The following is a 21,470-nucleotide window of genomic DNA, read 5'->3' as shown; positions in this document are numbered from 1 at the left end:
TGGCTCACTGTAAGCTCCGTCTCCCAGGTTCACACCATTCTCCCGCCTCAGCCTCCCAAGTAGCTAGGACTACAGACGTCTGCCACCTCACCCAGCTAGTTTTTTGTATTTTTAGTAGAGATGGGTTTCACCATGTTAGCCAGGATGGTCTCGATCTCCTAACCTCGTGATCCACCTTCCTCAGCCTCCCAAAGTGCTGGGATTATAGGCATGAGCCACCGCGCTTGGCCAGCATGGCACCAAATCTAATCTACTGGAAGGCTCTTTATTCTTGTATAGCTGTGCATCATTACTACTAATTATTATTAGAAAAAATAAAATTAGATCCCAATATTACTTGAGTAAATGTAGATTTTTTTTAATGAACCATAAAGTTCTAGAAGACAATAAAAGATTTTTTAAAACTGCAGCCAGGCGCGGTGGCTCATGCTTGTAATTTTAGCACTTTGGGAGGCTGAGGCTGGCAGCTCACTTGAGGTCAGAAGTTTGAGACCAGCCTGGCCAACATAGTGAAACCCTAGCTCTGCTAAAAATACAAAAATTAGCTGGGCATGGTGGTGGACACCTATAATCTCAGCTACAAGGGAGGCTGAGGCAGGAGAATCACTTGAACCAGGGAGGCGGAAGCTGCAGTGAGCTGAGATCACACCACTGCACTCCAGCCTGGGTGACAGAGTGAGAGAGTGAGACTCTGTTTCCAAAAAAAAAAAAAGTAAAACTGTTCTCAAATTGCAGATCTCTCTAAGCATGACCTAAATGCTACATGCCATAAGGGGAAAAAACTAAAAAAGTGCAAAGCCAAAAACAAACTAGGAAAAACTACTTGAATTACATATTATAAAGGGCTGATTTTCTCCATATACAAAGGAACGCCTATAAATCAATAAGAATTCTCCACATATAAAGGAAGGAAGTCCTATAAATCAGTAAAAAAAATATTTGCAACTTCATGGAAAATTGGGCAAGGGACAGGAACAGGGAGTAGAAGGATGGTCAAGAAAATACAAATGGCTTGTCAAGTTGTCAACATTTGAAAATGTATTCAACTACAACGAGTAGTAAGAAAAGTGCAAAATGACAATTAAGAAAAACTGGGCCGGGTGTGGTGGCACATGCCTGTAATCCCAGAACTTTGGGAGTCCGAGGCAGGCAAACTGCCTGAGTCCAGAAGTTCAAGATCAGCCTGGGCAACATGGCAAAACCCAATTTCTACTAAAAATACAAAAAAATTAGCCAGGCGTGGTAGTGCATGCCTGTAGTCTCAGCTTCTTAGGAGGCTGAAGTGGGTCGATCCCTTAAGTGCAGGGAAGTCAAGGCTGCAGTGAACCATGATCATGACACTGTACTTCAGCCAGAGTGACAGAGCGAGACCCTGTCTCAAAAAAAAAAAAAAAGAAAGAAAGAAAGAAAGAAAAGAAAAACTGGCATCTCGCTGATCAGATTAGGACAGGTGAAAATATTTGCCATCACTGTGGGTTTCGGGTTGGGGAGAAATGGCCTAAACACAGTGATTAAGAGCCATCAACAGATCCAGACTGCATGGGTTCAAATCTCTGCTCTGCTTTACTGGAAGTGAGCCTTGGGCAAGTTACTTCATCTCTCCTGCCTCGGTTTCCTCATCAGCAAAACTGTGATAATGATAATACCTCTCCCCTACAGGTAGTTTTGGGGATTAAACAATATTTGTAAAACATTTGATATAGTTTCTAGCACAAAGTAAGCACCATATGCAAGTTCATAAAACAAATGAATGGTTATAAGCTGTGGAGGACAATATGGCAATATCTATGTATATTAAACACAAATACAGCCTTTGACCACTGATCCTACTCCTAGGATTTTATATTTCAGGTATCAACAATCTTCAGTGCAGCATCGTTTAGACCAGCAAAATATTCAGAACAACCTAGATGTCTATCGATAGGGAAAATTTTTACAGATTATTTAATGGTACCCCTCTGTTTATATGCTGATAAAAAGAATGAGGCCAATCTGTATGTACTAATATGAAACCATCTTTGGAGTGTATTAAACTGAAGAGAACAAGCACAACACCATATTTAGGGTATGCTGCTATTCGTGCTAAATGTCTATGCATAAAAGACTTCTGGGCTGGGCGCAGTGGCTCACGCCTGTAATCCCAGCACTTTGGGAGGCCAAAGCAGGCGGATCACCTGAGATCAGGAGTTCAAGACGAGCCTGGCCAACATGGCAAAACCCCATCTCTATTAAAAATACAAAAAAATTAGCCAGGCGTGGTGGTGTGTGCCTGTAATCCCAACTACTCTGGAGGCTGAGGCAGAAGAATTGCTTGAACCTGGGAAGCAGAGGTTTCAGTGACCCGAGATCGCGCCACTGCACTCCAGCCTGAGTGATAGAGCGAGACTCTGTCTCAATTTAAAAAAAAAAAAAAAAACTTCTGGAATTTTTTTTTTTTAAATGATGAGAGATTATCATATTAAGGCCTTACCAGGTTTGTTTTAATGCGAAAGAATTACTAATGATGCTGAAGTGTTGGGAAAAGTCTTTTTTAAATAGAGTAAACTTTCCCCTGTAAGTTTTCATTATTTGTGTAACAAATTTTTTCCCACGGCCTTCTGTTAAAACAAACTTCAGACTGACAAAGGTCAAACTGTCCTGAACTCTGAATTAGTGGGGTTTAAAACTCAAGGCATGTCTATCTTTGGGCACAGAAGAGTACTCACAATATCTTCAATAGTTACAATCTGCCTCAAAACACTGACATTTCTCCTCAAAAACTGTTTCATTTCTTTTAATATCAGCATAACATGCCAAGTTACAGTATGATTTTAAATTACTTAAAGAAGAAGGAGACCAATGAAGCAATCATCACGTCATTCACTTTGGACAATTTTTTTTTTTTTTTTTTTGAGACAAAGTCTTGCTCTGCGTCACCCAGGCTGCAGTGCAATGGCGCAATCTCAGCTCACTGCAACCTCTGCCTCCCAGGTTCAAGTGATTCTCTTGCCTCAGCCTCCAGAGTAGCTGGGATTACAGGTGCACACCACCACACTCAGCTAAATTTTTGTATTTTTAGTAGAGACAGGGTTTTGCCATGTTGACCAAGTTGGTCTTGAACTCCCGACCTCAAGTGATCCACCTGCCTCAGCTTCCCAAAGGTTTGGGATTACAGGCGCACACCAACACACTCAGCTAATTTTTGTATTTTTAGTAGAGATGGGCTTTCACCATGTTGACCAGGCTGGTCTCAAACTCCTGACCTCAAGTGATCCACCCACCTCGGCCTCCCAAAGTGCTGGGATTATAGGTGTGAGCCACTGCAGCCGACGCACCTGGGACAATTCTAACTGACAAACCTCTCAACCTGCCAGACCATAGCTCAATTTCAGAGATCTTCCCCCTCACACATATTTACACATTAGATGGTGGAGGAGGAAGCCAGAACAACAATGAAAAATGTTATGTAATTCTTAAATCAATTAAGAATATCAGCTTGTTTTGTATTAAACAAAAATCTAAGTTCTCTGAAAGACGTCTCTCATTGGGTTCACAGCAGTAGGTAAAGATGCATACAAATGAAGGCCACAGATGGTGTCGCTTTGTTGTTTAATCAAATACAAATCAAAAGAATCTAAGCCAAGGGATTCAATTAGAAAGAATTAAAAGGCTTTTGAGCATAAACCACCAAGAGCAACCCAGACTCTCTGACTCTTTCAAAGTAGAACTAAAATGTCCTAGTTTCAGACTAGAACTAAAATGTCCTTTCCCACATTCTCAAGAGTTCCTGAAATGCTGCCCTGTGGCTATCAGGTAAACAGAGTCCAGATGTTCTGTCACCCACCATATGGTGAAAACAAATGCCACGCCCCCAAAACTGACTAAGGTGGCCCGTAAATTAACAAACGGAGGCAAACTATCCATATGCCAATTTCCTGGGCCTTTCTGTCCTTTGTTTCCTGCACAATCTTACATGCTATTAGGTAAACCCTTCCTTAAAAGTAAGGCATTCACAGGACTTGGTGCCAACAGGATTATTCATGGAGGTACAGTTAAGCAATCAGGCAATTACAATTCAGCTAAAGAAGGATAATCTTGAAGTATTTAGAAAAGGTCATGCTGGCCGGGTGCGGTGGCTCACGCCTGTAATCCCAGCACTTTGGGAGGCCGAGGCAGGTGGATCACCTGAGATCAAGAGTTCAAGACCAGCCTGGTCAACATGGTAAAACCCCATCTCTACTAAAAATACAAAAATTAGCCAGGCGTGGTGGCAGGTGCCTGTAATCCCAGCTACTCGGGAGGCTTAGTCAGGAGAATCACTTGAATCTAGGAGGCAGAGGTTGCAGTGAGCTGAGATGGCGCCATTGCACTCCAGCCTGGGCAAAAAGAGCGAAACTCCATCTCAAAAAAAAAAAAAAAAAAGAAAAGGCCATGCTAATTTATAAGCCACTAATGTATGATACCATACTACCAAGTAGGTATTTTTGATTGCTTGAAATCTGGGAGGCAGAAGTTTCAGTGAGCCTAGATCACGCCACTACACTCCAGCCAAGGTTACAAAGTGAGATCCCATCTCAAAAAAAAAAAAAAAATTTGATTTTCCTAAATGGCTATTTGGGATTTGAAGGGGAGGGGTAATTTTTGTTTTAATGTTTAACTTTTATTTTAGGTTCAGGGCGTATGTGCAGATTTGTTACATGGGTAAACACATGTCACAGGGGTTTAACAGACTATTTTGTCATCCAGGTACTAAGCCTAGTACCCAAGAGTTATTTGTTCTGCTCCTCTCCCTCCTGCCACCCTTCTCCCTCAAGTAGGCCCCAGTGTCTGTCGTTCCCCTCTGAGTGTCCATGAATTCTCATCATTTAATGGCCACTTATAAGTGACAACATGCAGTATTTGCTTTTCTGTTCCTGCGTTAGTTTGCTAAGGACAATGGCTTCCAGTTCCATCTATGCTCCTGCAAAGGACATGATTTTGTTCCTTTTTATGGCTGCATGGTGTTCCATGGTGTATATGTGCCACATTTCCTTTATTCAATCTGTCACTGGTGGGAATTTAGGTTGCTTCCATGTGTTTGCTATTGTGAACGGTGCTGCAATGAACAGTGGCGTGCCTATGTCCTTATGGTAGAATGGCTTATATTTTGGGGGATATATACCCAGTAATGAGACTGCTCAGTTGAATGGTAGTTCTGTTTTTTTGCTCTCTGAGGAATCACACCACACTGCTTTCCACAACGGTTGAACTAATTTACACTCTGACCAACAGTGCATAGGCATTCCCTATTCTCCACAACCTCGCGCCAGCAACCTAAATGGGTATTTGTTTTTAAGATCTTGTAGCTCCAGACTTGCAAGGTGCCTCAGCCACTCCTAGAATATTGTTAGAGCATTTCTAACTTTACCAGAGGCTAACAGACCTGGATGAGAGAGACAGAAACAATCTAGAAGTCAAAGGATGGGTAAAGTAGATAAACAGTGTCTGACGACTAAGATCATAAATGTATATTTGCCACCCATTTGTGACTATAAATTCAAGGCTTTTACAGACCATGGGAGCCAAACAGCTGGTGAGGTCAGACCAGGTTTGAAAGGTTCAAGGTAAGTTTATCCAGAAACCCCAAGAGGGTTTCTTCAACAAAGATTTAATGAGCACCTACTACAGAACATGCCCTGAGCTAGGAATAGCTGCACAGACACAAACAAAATAAGCCAGAACTGTTGGTACACAAGGAAAAGATTCTCTTCTGCACATCAATGAGAAGGCAGACCTTGTCAGTTCTTGCCTACCCACCACCTCAGAAATCTGTCCGACGCCACTCAGAAACTCCACACTTGTACGCAGGCATGGCACACAGGAGTAGTAACTGATTCATCTCACTTAAGTGTCTCCCCTGACACTTAAGACTTTTCTGGAAACATTCCCACTACAGTTCTATTTTCTAACCCATGAAGAACACTTTTGATAGAAAGTGAATCCCAAACCCTCTCCCCCAAGTGCCAGTGAGAAAAAAGTCAAGTGATAAAAGAGACAGGAAGAGCCAGGCACAGTGGTTGACCTGTAATCCCAGCACTTTGGGAGGCTAAGAGGAGAGGATTGCTTGAGGTCATTTTGAGACCAGCCTGGGGAAGATAGCAAGACTCCCATCCCTACAAAAAAATTCCAAAAATTAGCCAGAAGTGACAGCCCGCACCTGTAGTCCCAGCTACTTGAGAGGCTGAGGTGGGTGGATCATCTGGGCCTAGGAGGTTGAGGCTTCAGTGAGTTATGATCACACCGCTGCACTACAGCCCTGGTGACAGAATGAGTCCCTGCCTGGAAAGAAAGGGAGAAAGAAGGAAGGAAGGAAAAATGGGGGGCAGGGGTGGGAGAGGGAGAGAGGGAACGAAAGAAAGAGAGAGAGACGAGAGAAAGAAAAGAAAGAGAGAGAGAGAAAAGAAGGTAGAGACTTCATAGCCCCTAAAGCCTTCTATACACATTCTGGGAATTTGATCTGCATAATAAATATTCAAGGACTTGAAAGACATCTGGGAACCCCCTTCCCCATCATGTGAACTCAGCTGCATTCCTCAGAGAAAGGTCAACAGGAAATGACCTCAAGAGACCTTTGACTTGACCTTAATCATGTTGACTTAAAGACTACTGAAGCAGCTGAGCACAATGGCTCACGCCTGTAATCCCAACACTTTGGAAGGCCAAGGCGGGCGGATCATTTGAGGTCAGGAGTTCGAGACCAGCCTGGCTAACATGGTGAAACCCTGTTTCTACTAAAAATACAAAAAATTAGGCTGGGCACAGTGGCTCATGCCTGTAATCCCAGCACTTTGAAAGGCCAGGGCGGGCGGATCCCGAGGTCAGGAGATCGAGAGACTACCCTACTAAATATACAAAAAATTAGCCAGGCGTGGTGACGGGCACCTACTGTTCCCAGCTACTCGGGAGGCTGAGGCAGGACAATGGTGTGAACCCAGAAGGCGGAGTTTGCAGTGAGCCGAGATCGCGCCACTGCACTCCAGCCTGGGTGACAGAGTGAGACTCCATCTCAAAAAAAAAAAAAAAAAAATTAGCCGGGTGTGTGGCAGGCACCTATAATCCCAGCTACTCAGGAGGCTGAGGCAGGAGATTCGCTTGAACCTGGGAAATGGAGGTTGCACCACCAGGAGGCGGACGGGGCAGTGAGCTGAGATCGCACCATTGCACTCTAGCTTGGGCAACAAGAGCAAACCTCCATCTCAAAAAAAAAAAAATTACTGAAGCAAGATAATGGAGGGCAAAGAAATTCACAAAACATATGTATAATATATTATCAATTTGAAAAAAATACAGCATTCTCAAAAATGTAAAAATTAAGGAAACTGGGATATTGATGGTAGGGGAGGTTCAGGGGGAGAGCATAGGGGAATTCTAACTTCTGCTCGATTTTGCTGAGAACTTAAAACTGCTATAAATAATAAAGTCCATTTTTTAAAACTTAAGGAAAGAAAACAGGCTGGGCGCAGTGGCTCATGCCTGTTATACCAGCACTTTGGGAGGTCGAGGCAGGCGGATCACGAGGTCAGGAGATCGAGATCATCCTAGCTAACACTGTGAAACTCCGTCTCTACTAAAAATACAAAAAATTAGCCAGGCATGGTGGCAGGCGCCTGTAGTCCCAGCTACTCAGGAGGCTGAGGCAGGAGAATGGCGTGAACCCGGGAGGCGGAGTTTGCAGTGAGCCAAGATCACACCACTGCACTCCAGTCTGTATGACAGAGCAAGACTCCATCTCAAAAAAAAGAAAAAGAAAAAGAAAAAAAAAAAAAAGAAAAAAAAAACCTTAAGGAAAGAAAACAAAATAAGGCAAATATAAGCCAGGCGTGGTGGCTCACTCCCGTACTCCCAGCGCTTTGGGAGGCCAAGTGGGTAGATCATCTGAGGTCAGGAGTTCAAGACCAGCCTGACCAAAATGGCAAAACTCTGTCTCTACTAAAAATACAAAAAAAAAAAAATAATTAGCCAGGCGTGGTGGCGGGTGCCTATAATCCCAGCTACTCAGGAGGCTGAGGCAGGAGATTCGCTTGAACCTGGGAGATGGAGGTTGCACCACTACACTTTAGCCTAAGCAACAGAGCAAGACTCAGCCTCAAAAAAATTTTTAAATTTAAAAAAAATAAGGCAAATACGGTCAGGTGCAGTGGCTCATGCCTGTAATCCCAGCACTTTGGGAGGCCGAGGCAGGAGGATCACAAGGTCAGCGGTTCGAAACCAGCCTGACCAACATGATGAAACCCCGTCTCTACTAAAAATACAAAAATTAGCCAGGCATGGTGGCAGACGCCTGGAATCCCAGCTACTCCGGAGGCTGAGGCAGGAGAATCACTTGAACCCAGGAGGTGGAGGTTGCAGTGAGCTGAGATCACACCACTACACTCCAGCCTGGGTGACAACAGCAAGACTCTGTCTCAAAACAAAAACAAAAACAAAAAAAAAAAACACAAGTAATAAAAAAAAAAATCCACAATGAACAAAGCAATAAAATTTTCAATAAAGATTTAGGTCTGACCCTGATCTTGCAAGATTTGCAAGATACATCTCCTCTCACCCTCATCTGGCATACTCAGGGACACCTGTACTACAAGAAGACCCCAAACTGTGCCTCCGAGAAGAGTGTGGACTCTGGGAAAACCTGATTTCGCTTGTTAGCTGTGTGACATTGGGCATAATACCATACAGTCTAAGCCTCAGCTTCCTGTCAAATGAATACCTTCCTCATTGAATGGGCAAGTAAGAATCTATGCGACATGGTGAGCACAGTGCCTCGCATGACACTAGCACAACACTGGCCGTGGGAATAGCACCCCATCAAGCAGCACAATTCCAAGGATGGGCCAGAAGGTGCTTCCTACGCTCTTTGCCATGCTCGTTCACGCACTAGACTTTCCAGCAATTTTCAGGAAATGGGTTTTGGCAGATCACTGGGATTTCTCTACCTTGAAGATAGACTTTTCTTATTTTTCTCCTCAATCTTTAGGACGGATGAACCTTCCTGGCCCAAAATTATGCCGGGGAAAGCAAGGAATGGACCAGCTTTCCCAGCTCTCCAAGGAATGGAGGAGCCATCCTGTCTAACTTCTCCAGGTGAACAGGCAGGTGCGGCCACAAATGGCATGACACAGACAGAAGACACAACCATCTCCGCCTTTCTCAGAATTTTCTTTCCTAACAGTGAAGCATGCCATTTTTTAAATAAAAAGAATCAAACCACCAGACAGTCTCTGAGCCCCTGCAGTCCTGGCTAAATTACCTATAATCCTGAGAAAAACCAACTGTTCCCTGGCCCTGGTCCCCTGCCAAAGGCTCTGAGCCTGACCTCAAACTCACACTTTGGGGTTTATTTATGTGACTTTGGACTTACTCTTCTCAAATGGTACCTAGAGCCTGAGTTCATGCTTATGCTACTCTACCTCCAAAACCAAAGCATTCCACTGACCTGGACAACTTTGATCTGACAACCTTGAACTTCTGAACTACAAATAAACTCTTTGGAATAACCGTCTCCCCAAGACGACCACCTCTCACTCAAGTATCATGTGCGCCTCTCTTACTTTGTTATGTGCCTTTGACACACTGGAATAAGAAAATGACCTTTGGGTAGATGGTTTCAATAGTAGAGTAGGAACAGATCTGCAATGCATGTTCTGTAGCCAAAGTATGTCTCACGTGACTTTTTATATGTGTGGCAGGCTTAGCTTAATCCACAAGGGAAAAAAATTTAAGGTTTTCCTTTTCATGCACTCCGAAAAAAAATAGTTTTCTCTTCTCATTGTAAATAACATGGCTTGGTAATTACAAAAGCAATAAAAATTTGTGGGAACTTTAGAAAATACAGAGAAGTTCAAAGCAGAAAATAAAAACCACTGGGATTAATCTCATGCAAAGAAACCATAAGTAACATCCTTTTCTCAATGCATATAAGTATATGTCATGTAGAGAATTTTAAGCAAACATGCTCATCTTTTAAGCAGCAAACTAACAGTATAATCACAAAAGAAGTGGTAAGTGACCCCCGGCCAGCCACAGGAGGGACAAGGAAGAGCAGTAACTCAGAACCTCATCCTGCAGAAGTCCAGGGGAGGCTACATTTTACAAAGAAATGTACAGAAATAATTTGTGATGACGTTTACCGCTTAAGAGAGTTCATCTTAAACAGATATTTATTGAGCACCTACTATGTTCCTGGCACTCTGCCAGGCATTAAAAATGCAGATGTGTAAAATACTTAAGTAGAAGTTGCTCTAAGTGAGGAAAAACTTCCTGAGCTTCTATCTGTGCTCTGCCAATTACACGCTGTGTGACCTTAGGCACACTTAACCTCTCTGAGCCTTCATTTCCCTCTCATGTAAAATGAGGATAAAAATCAGGGTGGTTGGGCTGTTAGAACTCAGCCTAGGACTTCAAACGTTCAGTAAATGTTAGTGCTCAAATAACCAAAATGAGTGGGGAGGAGAGTAAACACGCCAGTAAAAGCACGGAGGGTCCACACTGGCACCGGGGAGGAGACGTTAGCCTTAGGGAAGGCTTCTGGAAGGAGGCAGGCAGGGACTGGGTGAATCTCAGAGCAGAGAAGGACTTGGTGGAAGGCCGGGGCAGTGGCAGATGGGAAGATGTGACAGAGGAAGGTTCTGTGGCTTGTAGAAGGTCACCTAGACGAGCATGGGGGAGGGGGACTGATCAGAGGGAAGAGGGAAGTACAGGAGGCTGGGAAAGAAAACGGGGCTAAAACACCAGGTTTCTTCCAGCCAGGCTCACTATCAATTCCAGCAAAACAGTAACATGATTTCACACAATGATCACTTCAAAACCAAAACTTTTCTTGACTACTCAAATCAACTCAAAGGGTGCTGATTCATGCATTCTAAAACTACTTTTACAAGTGAGCATTTTCTAAAATCTCCATAAAGAGGTGGTGATGCAGTGGGGTGATCCTTCATGTCCACTCTGCAGACATGGTAAACTCATCAATAATGTCTCTCGGCGTCCTTCCGGCATGACCCAGCAGACCTCAAATTAGGTATTTCTTATTTGGGGGTATTACTAAAGACTAGATGAGGAATTTGGGTTTTGCTAATTCAGTGACTGGCTTACTTCTTGCAGGAAAGGAAAACATAAATAAAAGCATATATAGATTCTAGGTCAGGTGCAGTGGCTCATGCCTGTAATCCCAGCACTTTGGGATGCCAAGGCAGGAGGACTGCTTGAGCACAGTTCGAGGCCAGCCTGGGCAACACAGCAAAACACCGTCTTTTTAAAAAAATAAAAATTTAAATTTAAAAAACCCAGATTCTAGTGGGGGCCAGGTACAGTGGCTCATTCTAGCACTTTGGGAGGCTGAGGCAGGAAGATCGCTTGATGCCAGGAGTTCAAGACCAGCCTGGGCAACATAGCAAGGTCCCATTTCTACACAAAATTTAAAAATTAGCCAAGCACACTGGCTCATGCCTGTAATCCCCCCACTTTGGAAAGCTCGGGTGGGAGGATCATTTGAGCCAGGAGTTCAAGGCTACAGTGAGCTATGATTATGCCACTGCATTCCAGCCTGGGAGATGGTACAAGATCTTATCTATAAAAATAAGTGAAAGAAGCTGTATGACTAAGACTTTTACTAAAAAGAACGTTATTATAATTTAATGTTTATCTTTGTTTTTATGCTTACACACAGTTCAGATTCAAAGCTTTATAGTTAAATAATACATATAACAGCTACCACGTCTTAAGTCTTTTATAAATTGCCAGAGTATGTTTTTATATCTTATCTTTCATTCTCAAAAGAAATTACAAATGGCCAAAATTCCAAATCTTAAAAAACACTGATCACAAGGACTTTTATAATTAGTTATTTAGAATCCATTATTTGTATCATAATGGGCATTATTCAGAAGGTATTATTTTTATTTTTAAAATATGGAAGGAAACAGGGATTCAAATGAAATGACTTGCTCTAGACAACGCAACTTTTGAGAAGTAGAGCGGGGATTTGAACACAGCTACCTCAGGGTCCTGTGGCAGCCAGCTTCCAAGATAACACTCAATGATTCTTGCCTCCTGGCATCCACACTTTTGTGTAACTGCCTCCCCTTAAGTCATGGCTGGCAGTAGGCCCAAGAATACTGTGGAAGTAACAGTATATAACTTCCATGGCTGGCATATCAGCCATGGCGAGGCCAGGCACAGTGCCTCACCCCCATAATCCCAGCACTTTGGGAGGCCAAAGCAGATGACAACTTGAGCTCAGGAGTTCAAGACCAGCCTGGGCAACATTGTGAGACTCCCGTCTCTACATAGATACAAAACTTAGCCAGGTGTGGTGGTGCACACCTGTAGTCTCAGTTACTTGGGAGGCTGAAGTGGGAGGATCACTTGAGCCTGGGAGGCAGAGATTGCAATGAGCTGAGATCACACCACTGTACTCCAGCCTGGGTGACAGAGTGAGACCCTGTCTCAAAAATAAGTAAAGTTAAAATTTAAAAAAAACACAGCAGTTTCGCCTTGGTTTCCTCATGGTTCACTCACTCTGGGAGAAGCTAGCCACCATGTTGTAAGGTATTCAAGCACCCTGCCTAAGGAGCTTATTGGGCTCCTTGGTAGCAGACCCCACAGTCCCAGTTGACTTTTTTTTTTTTTTTTTGAGTTTCGCTCTTGTTGCCTAGGCTGGAGTACAATGGCGCAATCTCAGCTCACCACAACCTCCGCCTCCCGGTTCAAGCGATTCTCCTGCCTCAGCCTCCGGAGTAGCTAGGATTACAGGCGTGCGTTACCACGCCCAGCTAATTTTGTATTTTTAGTAGAGATGGGGTTTCTCCATGTTGGTCAGGCTGGTCTCAAACTCCTGACCTCAGGTGATCTGCCTGCCTTGGCCTCCCAAAGTGCTGGGATTACAGGCGTGAGCCACCGCGCCCGGCCCCATTTGACTTTTCCAAAAAATAGAGATGGGGTCTTGCTATGCTGCCGAGGCTGGGAACTCCTGGGCTCAAGCGATCCTCTCCCCTCAGCCTCCTGAGTAGCTGAGACTACAGGTATGTGCCATCATGCCAAGCTCCTAGCTGACATCTTTATCGCAAACTTCCAAGCCAGAACTGTTCACTGAAGCCACTTCCAAACTCCTAATCCACAAAAACAGCAAAAGATACTCAATATTTAGCATTGTTTCAAGCCACTCAACTTTGGGTGTAATGTGTCATGCAGCGATAGATAACAAAGGCATGCCGTGGCGCCTGCATTCTTTTCTCCACCTTCACAAGGCCTTGCAGTTGCTTCGGTAATTTTATTTTTGAATGATTATCCCTATATATTCACACAGAGAATTAACAAACTAGTTACCGGAATTAAACCTACATGCCCCATCAGGTCTTTGAGATAAGCACCTACAGGACTGACATCTTATTTATTCCCACTGACACTGTTCCATTCTGGGCCTGGAGATTTTAGGCACAAATTGCTCTTTCCAATCCATTCCTTCAAAACGCAGGCAGCCAGCAGAGCTCCTCCACTCTTTCTCTGTCAGAGGGTCCAGGAAATTATTTAGTCACATCTTCAGGTAAGCCCTTCTTAAAGATGTTTTTCTCTATACTTTTTTTTTGGTTAAAAAAATATATAACCATGATGAGATATCACTACACACCTATTAAAATGACTAAAAAATACTGATGATACCGAGTGCTGGTAAGGATTTCACGTCTAGCTATTTGTCCATGAGAAATCAAACTTCGTCCACATCAAAACCTGTGTGCGAGAGTTTGTAGCAGCTCTATTCATAATTGCCCCGAACTGGACACAAGTCAACTGTTCTTCAATAAGTGAATGGATAAACACGCTGTGGTACATCCATATGATGGATACTAACTAGACAGCAAAAGTGAGCGAGCTCTGGGAATCGCAAAGACATCAGGCTGAATGAAAGAAGCCAGTCTCAAAAGGTTACAAATGCTAAGATTCCATTTAGATGACATACTGGAAAAGACCAGACTATAGTTAGTGCCAGAACAAAGATGGGTGGTTAACAGGGGCTGGGGGTGCAGCACAAGGGAATGTTCTGAGTTGACAGAAATGTCCCCTAGCGTGACTGTGGAGTTGGTTACACAAATCTACACATTAAACCTCAAAGAAGGACAGGCATGGTGGCTCACGCCTGTAATCCCAGCACTTTGGGAGGCCGAGGCGGGCGGATCACCTAAGGTCAGGAGTTGAAACCAGCCTCACCAATGTGGTGAAAGCCCGTCTCTACTAAAAATACAAAAATTCGCCAGGTGTGGTGACAGGCACCTGTAATCCCGCTTATTTGAGAGGCTGAGACAGGAGAATCACTTGAACCCGGGAAGCGGAGGTTGCAGTGAGCCAAGATTGTGCCACTGCACTCCAGCCTGAGCAACAAAGCGAGAGTCTGTGTCAAAATAAATATGTATGTATATTTTTAACGTTATTAAATCACTTAACTTTTCTTCACAGATTCACTAAAATGTTTGTCTCATTTAGAAAATCTCTGGTTTCCCCCATATCCTGATATTTCCAAACAGCTCACTCCACTTGGATCCATCTTGGCCCCTGCCAACACCTGATATTAGAGAACCAAAAACTCCAGTAAGATTACAAAGGAAGATCACAAACCCCTGATTAATAAGTTCCTCACAATATTAAATGTGCAGACAGATGCTATTCGAGATTGACAGAAATGGCTGGCGCTTCCCTCATTTTTTTTCTCGAAGAAATGAAGCAATACTCTCAAGTATGTTCTGTAACCCAAATTGCCTAATAGTAGATTCCAAGCAGATGCCGTGCAAGGCCAGCTTAAAAGGAGGTGAAATTCACGCAGACTCTGTTGCATGACTTCAACACATTATCAAACATCTAAAGTTCTTACAAAGAGATCATCTCTAACAGTGATTTGATATGACTTTAAGTCACTTTCCACATAATTAACAGGTAGAAATCAGTTTTCTCATAGATAATACTAAATAGCAGATGAAAGATAAAGTCTCCCAATTAATACATCAGTCATGATGCTTTAGATGGCACTAACCAAAAACCCCAACTCAAGTAGGATGAGAAAGTACTTCTCGTATTTTTTGGTATCCTAAACCAGATTAGTATTTAGCATGCTAAGCTCAGGTGCAGAAGATCTAAATGACTCAATGATGCATTTATGGACTCTGGTTCTACCTTTCAGCTCCGTCACCCTCTTGCCTGCTTCAGGTCTAGTAACAACATGGCTGCTGTGATTCCAGGCATCACATCTAGTCTTTGGGTCTCTTTTTAAGAGCACACAAACATTCCCCAGAATCCTCTTCAAAGACCTCCCAGATGCTGGAGGCTTCTGGGAAAAATTTTGCTCAATGAGAAGCCTATGCTGCTACTGACCTGGTAACAACAAATGTGTGAGAGTATGAAGCTTGGAGCTGCAACTGTCATTAGGTATAATGACTAATTAGGCTGCAGCAGTCTAATTAACCACGGGCCAACAAGTCCAAGTGCAAAAACCAACATGCCGAGGGGCAGCAGAGTAGAAGGACAGAATGCATCTGGGTCCTTGATGATATTTTGGGCTGAGACATGGACTGGGAACCCCTTTATTACTTGAAGCAACTCAGTATTTGACGGCTGAAACTGCTATTAGTCAGACATTCTGCCACTTGCAGATAAATGTACTCTTAAATGTCCCCTTGAGGTTTTAGCGAAAGAGCATTGATAACTTGTCCAACATCAAAGATGGAAGATATGGCCAGGCATGGTGGCTCCCACGTGTAATCCCAGCACTTTGGGAGGCCGAGGCAGGTGGATCACCTGAAGTCAGGAGTTTGAGCAACCTGGCTAATACAAAAATTAGCCGGGTGTGGTGGCATGCAGCTGTAATCCCACCTACTTCGGATGCTAAGGCAGGAGAATTGCTTGAACCCGGGAGGCAGAGGTTGCAGTGAACCAAGATCGCGCCACTGCACTCCAGCCTGGGTGACAGAGCGAGATTTCTTCTCAAAAAAAAAAAAACAAAAGATGAAAGATATGTAAGGGCAGGTTTGTCTGGCTTCAACACCTATACTCCAAATTCTTGTCACCTTTGATATCATCCTATGTCTTCCTTATTCTAAAATGTCATAGAGAGTGTAGATTTCACAAATTTTAGCTCAAATCAACCAATGTTTATCACTGGGCTTCTATGGGCAAGAATACCAAAAATTAGAGAAACGTACTTCCTGACCTTACAATTTTTGTTCTTTGGCCCAGAAACTAAGGACAATACGTTAATAAAAAGATACAATTACTACCAAAACAGAGAAACTAATATCCCCCTCTCTAGATGGTTTACATTCCAAGACTCCCAGTGGATACCTAAAAACCGCAGATGGCACTGAACCCTACATATACTCTGTGTTCTCCTATACTTACATACCTGTGGTACACTGGAATGTATGCAGTAGGCACAGTAAGATTAACAACAACTAGTAATAAAACAGAGCGACAATATACTGTAATAAAACTTACGTGAATGTGATCTCTCAAAATATCTTAATGCACTGTACTCAGCTTCTTCTCATAATGGGCCGGGCGCGGTGGCTCAAGCCTGTAATCCCAGCACTTTGGGAGGCCGAGACGGGCGGATCACGAGGTCAGGAGATCAAGACCATCCTGGCTAACACGGTGAAACCCCGTCTCTACTAAAAAATACAAAAAATTAGCCGGGCGCGGTGGCGGGCGCCTGTAGTCCCAGCTACTCGGGAGGCTGAGGCAGGAGAATGGCGTGAACCCGGGAGGCGGAGCTTGCAGTGAGCTGAGATCGCGCCACTGCACTCCAGCCCGGGCGACAGAGCGAGACTCCGTCTCACAAAAAAAAAAAAAAAAAAAAAATGAAGAAGGGACAGAGTGCGATGCTATGAGATTTCATGGCGCTACTCATAACAGCACACCGTTTAAGACCTGTGAATTGTTTACTCAGACTGTGGTTGACCGTGGGTAACTGAAACTGCAGAAAGCAAGACTGCAGAGCTGTGTATCTGCCACACTAACCTCTTTTTAGAATGTTACAGCTTGCTTTTGCCCAGGGCACCCATTTTTCATTCATTTCCAAAACATTTTTTCCCATAATCCTTCTGTGGGAACAAGAACAAACACAACTCAATTTGGGACTTTTAAAATCTGTTTATTTGATCATAATGTTACACACTTATTTGCTTATATTTTCAAATTAAGCAGGAAATTTTTTCTTCATCTTTAGGTTTTTTCCAACTCCGTTTTAGTTAGATAAGAACAAAACTGTTCTATCGCCATCCAGTAAATGGAGCCTGACCTCTTGAAAGGAGCAATATGCTCTTTTTCTCTTGCCTTAAAGACAAGAAATGTGCTATTTTTCCAACACTGAATATATTTCCTGACGTTAAATAAGTTCAATAACTAGACCATATAAAACATTTTCCTAATAACTTTTGCCTTTCAAAAGATAATTTAAAAATGAAAAGGCAAAAATAGGTTGGGTGAAAATATTCATACTATATAGATCTTTACAAAGGATTTATACAGAAAATATATAAAGAACTACAACTATAAGATGACATTAAGAATGTGCAGTTTGCTGTATATCAAGTATACTAAGTAAAGCTATATAAAACAATCTGAACAAAAAAATTAAAAACAGTAAACATCTGCCGGGCGCAGTGACTCACGTCTGTAATCCCAGCACTTTGGGAAGCCGAGGCAGGTGGATCGGTTGAAGTCAGGAGTTTGAGACCAGCCTGGCCAACATGGTGGGCCAGGGTGCCAGGGATGGGTTTCAGCCCCATCTCTACCAAAAATACAAAAAATAGCATGGTGCATGCCTGTAATCTCAGCTACTCGGGAGGCTGAGGCAGAAGAATCACTCGAACCTGCGAAGCGGAGGTTGCAGCGCACCAAGATTATGTCACTGCACTCCAGTCTGGGCGACACAGTGAGACTCTGTCTCAAAAAAAAAAAAAAAAATCTAACAGGCACTCACAAAAGAAGATATACAAATGGTCAATAAGTACATGAAAACATTTCATTAGTTATCAGGAAAATATAAAACAAAACCACAGTGAGATATTGCTACATAGCCACTGGAATGGCTACAAGGAAAGACTGAGTATTTCAAGTGTTGATCAGGATTGGAGTAACTAGAAGTCTCATACGTCACTGGTGGGAATATAAAGTGGTGCCAACACTTTCTTACAAATAGCTTATTACAAAGTTATGCACACACTTAAGACCCAGCAGGAAAAATAAAAAACATCTCTCTACACAAAGATTTGTTCACAGATGTTCACAGCAGCTGTATTCATGATAGCCAACACTGAAAACAACTTGAATGGCCAAAGGTGAGTAGATACGCAAGTCATAGCATATCCAGCCACTGAAATATTGCTGAGAAACAGAAAATAAACTAATAAAGAGGATGGGAAAGACAGTAGCATGGGAGCAGGGAAGAGGAGCAGAAGAGAGGGGGAGGAGAAGAGGGAAGAGAGAGAAGAATAAAAGTAAAGGAGAGCCAGGCTGGTGGTTCATGCCCATAATCCCAGCACTTTGGGAGGCCAAGGCAGGAGGATCACTTGAGCCCAGCAGTTCAAGACTAGCCTGAGCAACATGGCAAAACCCCATCTCTAGTAAAAATACAAAAAATTAGCCAGGTGTGGTGGTGCTTGCCTGTAGTCCCAGCTACTTAGGGGGCTGAGGTGAGAGGATCACTAGAGCCCAGGAAGTTGAGGCTGCAGTAAGCCGAGATCATGCCACTGCACTCCAGCCTGGGCAACGGTAGTGAGACCCTGACTCAAAAAAAAAAAAAAAAAAGTAAAGGAGAGAAGAAATACCTAGACATGTCATAGCCAGACTGCAGAACACCAAAGGATCTTAAAAGTAGCCAGAGAGAAAAGACAGACTACTTACAAATAATTAGACAGCAATAGGAATGGGACCAGAACACAGCTGATTAATACAGGAACAATACAGAATTGCACAACTAGATACATTTACCATTCAAGAACAAAGATATCTAAGACATGCAAAAACTGAAGTTACCACCAACAGATGCTAACAGAATTTCTAAAAGATGGATCTCAGGAAGAAGGAAAATGTATCCCAGAAGGCAAGCTTCAAAGTACAAAAAGGAACGGTGAGCACATTCAATTTACAGACAAGTACTATATAAAACACGTATAATGTCAAATTTGGGGGAGGTTAAGAAATGAGAAGGCTATATAAAAGAACAGATGCCAAAATGCTAAGGTAGGAGTCAGTAACAGACGGTAGGATTTCTAGTTTGTTTTACTTTCTTCTTCATGCTTTTATTGTTTTGTTTTTTCTTGAAACAGAGCTTCATTTTTGTTGCCCAGGCTGGAATACAATGGCCGTAATCTCAGCTCACCACAACCTCCACCTCCCGGGTTCAAGCGATTCTCCTGCCTCAGCCTCCCGAGTAGCTGGGATTACAGTCATGTGCCACCATGCCCGGCTAATTTTGTATTTTTAGTAGAGACGGGGTTTCTCCATGTTGGTCAGGCTGGTCTTGACCTCCCAACCTCAGGTGATCCGCACACCTCGGTCTCCCAAAGTGCTGGGGTTACAGGTGTGAGCCACCTCACCTTACTGTCTTTTTTTAAAAGGAACCTCTGTCTTTTTACAATCTGACTCAGCTTTAAGGATTAAATTGCTGAATCAGAATGAAATGAAAACAAAATCAAATATCAAACTGCCAGAACTGCAATCTATCAGTTCTAATAACAAGTTTCCTTTAAAAATCCTAAAGACTAATTTGAAGGGATGGTAAAAACTGGATTTATTATTCATTCAACAAGGATTTACCAGACTGGGCAATATATTGGTGAGACTCTAAGAAAAAATTTTTAAAGAAAAAATTAGCTGGGTGCGATGGCATGCGTCTGTAGTCACAGCTACTCGGGAGGCTGAGATGGAAGGATTACTTGAGCCCAACAGGTCGAGGCTGCAGTGAGCCATGATCACCACTGCACTCCAGCCTGGTGACAGAGTGAGACCCTCTTTCAAAAAGAAAACAGAACACAAGAATTTATCAAATGTTTGCTATATTCAAATACTATACTAGATCCTACATGAATAAGAACAAAAACTGAAAGTCATCATAATACTGGATTTTTAAGTCTTCTAATTGATAATTTATGCAAAACATTTCGTGAAAGTCTGCACATAAAGTGAAGTTACTCTTGTGGTCAGAGGTTATTATCATAATTGAGAGTTAAAGGCAGTCTAGTGTGGCCTGAGGCTTTTTTAAATGTATGAACAAATATGACAGTCTTACATATGAAATTCAGTGTAAATGATGAATTCCCACATTAATTGCAAGTCTTGAAGTTTGTCTATAATTTCCACCCACATTAAACTAAGAAAACTTACAATCTGAGTTAATAGTTTGCAGGCAGCACTGAGCATGCCTCAGTTTCAGTGTCACTGGATTAGTATCAAAAGCTCCAAGCATGATATTTTAGTAATGTATGAATTATCCACTTTTGCTCAAAGTATCCACTTGGCCAAACATTTTTAACTAACTCAAACCAGGGCAAGGGCATCCTATAAAAAGTTTTGCCAGTTTTAAATACACGTTTTCTGGGGGCTTCTTGATTAAAAACAAAGGCTGCATTTGGCAGAACGGGACGGGAGAAATCAGGATTTGAAGTAACTTGAATGAAAACCATTTGGCACTGATCTGCCTGGCCATGTGGAAGTGGTTAAGGAGGTAACAGCCTACCTAAGTCACCATGGCTGAAACAGAGAGAAAGAGGACTGCCACCCAGTACCACCACAGAATAAACTCTGACACTAAAAGGCAAGAAAAGTTGATCCACTGCTTCCCATTCAATAGCAAGGCTTGGAGAGGCTCCTTTCAATCAAAAGCAGCAAATAGGAGAGAGACTGCCACAAGCGCCTAAGACCCCACACCCTCCCCTCCCAGGCAGGTGGTCACCAATACAGGGAATACCTGTGCACCCAAGGTAGAAAGACTCTAGCACCTACATTACAGGATTATATCTGCCCCTCTTATCTGTAGCACCTTCAGCTGGTGAGGAAAGTGCATTTCTTAAAAACACTAAGCAGTTATCTGCAGTAAGGCAGGCCAGTTACAAAGGGCTTCTTTAAAATGTCCAGTCCACCATGCTATCAAAACATCAGGCAAGGCCGGGCTCCATGGCTCACGCCTGTAATCCCAGCACTTTGAGAGGCCGAGGCAGGCAAATCACCTGAGGTCGGGAGTTCGAGACCAGCCTGACCAACATGGAGAAACCCCCCCCCCCCCCCATCTCTACTAAAAATACAAAATTAGCTGGGCATGGTAGCGGATGCCTGCAATCCCAGCTACTCCGGAGGCTGAGGCAGGAGAATTGCTTGAACCTGGGAGGCAGAGGTTGCAGTGAGCCGAGATTGCACCATTGCACTCCAGCCTGGGCAACAAGAGCAAAACTCCATCTCAAAAAAAAAAAAAAAAA

The 21,470-nt window shown here is 43.1% G+C and overlaps 1 protein-coding gene across 9 annotated transcripts in view; it reads right to left on the bottom strand.

The window, feature by feature from the left end:
- FARP1 (FERM, ARH/RhoGEF and pleckstrin domain protein 1) overlaps nucleotides 1–21,470 on the bottom strand; it is a 303,757-nt gene that overhangs the window by 278,613 nt on the left and 3,674 nt on the right. The gene's annotated exons all lie outside the window — the stretch shown is intronic.

The sequence above is a fragment of the Macaca fascicularis genome, chromosome 17 (assembly GCF_037993035.2).
Source record: "Macaca fascicularis isolate 582-1 chromosome 17, T2T-MFA8v1.1".
Classification (NCBI taxonomy): domain Eukaryota; kingdom Metazoa; phylum Chordata; class Mammalia; order Primates; family Cercopithecidae; genus Macaca; species Macaca fascicularis.
This window is presented reverse-complemented; position numbering and strand designations above follow the sequence as displayed.